We start from the raw sequence: 2738 nt of genomic DNA on the forward strand, positions 1-2738 counted from the left end.
TTCATTCTTTCATTCATACAACACCTTCAGTGTATAACCACCCTTTTGGACATGGGGTAGATCAGGTTCTATGATCGTTAATGATTATCTCTCTCTCTCTCTCTTTCTCTTTCACACTTCTGTTTCCCTCCCTCCCTGCTCCGTAGTAACCAGCTTTGTTGACATGTTATTGTAGGCCACTCCTTTGGAATCTTACGTCACAATCAACTGCCCTTTGCTCTCTACTGATATCAGTGAAACTCTTGACACATTCCTACACATTCATGGGTGAGTTGAAGTACCTGCTGTTGGTGAAAAGGGGAAGCTAACACGGTAATGACCAGGCGATTCCGGACATGGAGCTTTATCATGGCCCTGCTAGTTCCTTCGCTAGTACACTGTCTTTCCACAGACAGCGGGTCTTGAGTCAGGTACACGACAACTATTCAGTGTTGACCTTCATCTCACAAACACGACAAAGCTCCAATGCAGTGCTAAGCGTAAATGATCATGGTAGGATGTGTGTACATTCTGTTCATTATGGACTTATTTACTAAGAATGATTGAAAGTCAGAGGAAAACTGACCTGGCAAGTGGAAATATACACATCAAGTGTTGTCCTTTAATATTTATCTATCTATCTATCTATCTATCTATCTATCTATCTATCTATCTATCTATCTATCTATTAGGGGTGTAACGGATCACCTAACTCACGGATCGGATCGTGTCACGGATTTTGAGTCACGGATCGGATCATTTTTCGGATCAACACAAAACATTTTTTTTATTTTATAAAAACAACATTTTCCTTGAATTCTGTAAAAACACCACTTTTAATGTGTGAAACAAAAAAACAACATTCAAGATGTCAAAACTGATATATATATATCACATATATATAACATCTATATATAACAACATATATATATAACAACATATATATATATATAACATCACTGCTGCAATCTGGTTGCCAAGTGAAACCTAACTTTACCTAAATAATAAAGTGAAATCCTTTAAACATGGTAAGAAAAAAAAGTAAAAAAAGCAAAGCAGCCTCAAGCTTATAACTTCATATTCATTTTCAAAAAGATGAGGATGTCCACATTGTCTGGGGAGAGGGCAGACCTATTTGCAGTCACTATGTCTCCTGCTGTGGAGAACACCCTCTCGCTAGGAACTGAAGTAGCCGTCACAGCCAGGTAGCGTCTTGCCATCATGGCAACGTGAGGGTACACACCGTAACTTTCTTATCGACCTCCCTCCTTCCATCATTATTATAAGTAACAGGGAAGCCAAAGTGCTCCCATACATGTGATTTCAATGACGAGGGAGGCCTTTCCAGTTCGCCAACGTTGCTAGCACTCGCCATGATACTTGTTGCTGTGGATTCCCAGCTTCACGTGGAGTGAGTACGTAACAGAGTACTTTTTTTGTGTGTTTACACAATCACCCAGGCTGCTTAGCGGGTGATATGACGTGATATAAGTGGGACAGAGATGAGTGAATGAATGTTGTTGTCAACTCAGTACGCATGCAGAGAGTGAGAATAAAGCGCACATGATTGTTTTTCTACCGGTTACATTTGAATGAATGAATGGTATTTATTGTCATTGCTACAGTACAGGTACCAAACAACGACATTTAGGAGGGGTGGCTCCCCTGGTGTTAGAAGAAAAAAAAAGACAAAAAAAAAAAACGATTTTGCTATTGATCCGCGGTACACATGCGTTCCGAACCGTGGAGGGCGATCCGAACGGATCACGGATTATCCGTGATCCGTTACACCCCTACTATCTATCTATCTATCTATCTATCTATCTATCTATCTATCTATCTCATAATCCAATGTCAACCCACCTCAAATATTTGAGAGAGGTGGCATGATAATATTCCTACAGGAACATGATATTTTCATACATATTTAACTCAGTTTGAACATTAGTGTTTGTCCAACAATACCTCCCGCTGTGCTGAGTCCATCTGTTATTTTGACATCAATTATAAGATTGCAGTCACACAGAGACACACACACACACACACACACACACACACACACACACACACACACACACACACACACACACACACACACTCCCTCTAATCTCTGTCCATTGGGTATTGGGAAAAAAAAGGAATATTGTATAACTTTTTGTCTCTTTCGAAATCAGATTTACTTAAATTCATCACTGTTGAATGGTTTGAAACACGTTCCATGCATTACAACAGGCCCTCTGATTTCTACCTCCACCAGCCTCCCCTGATGGACACGTTATCCCTCCCCACACCCTACAGTACAGTAGCTCTGCTCCAGTATCATCGATATTGTTGAGGCCTGAGAGCGTTTACAGTGCTGATACAGACGAAACCAGGACGGATCGCTCTCTCTGTCATTCCCCTTGGATCAGCAGCTCTGATTGGGGCTCAGTAGGAAGCTGATAGCTTCAGGGGGAGGGGGGGGTGAGGCCTCCCAGACACACGGTCCCGGGAGAGAAAGCCTTGTCAATGGAGAGTCTCCGCTCAGAGCCCCATCACCTTCTCAGTGTGGTGACATGGTGGCGACTGTCCTCCTCCGCTAAATGTACATTTACAGTACAGCACAACACAATGCAACACAACACAACGCAGCACAATGCAACACAACACAACACAACACAGCAGAACTCTATTACCAAGAAAGTGTGTTTTTGTCAAGAAGATTAACTTGACAATAGAGGAGCTTACAAACGGGGGAGAGAGGGATCGAATAAATACTG

The sequence above is a fragment of the Nansenia antarctica genome (assembly GCF_963989245.1).
Source record: "Nansenia antarctica genome assembly, chromosome: 6".
In the NCBI taxonomy this organism is placed as follows: Eukaryota; Metazoa; Chordata; class Actinopteri; order Argentiniformes; family Microstomatidae; genus Nansenia; species Nansenia antarctica.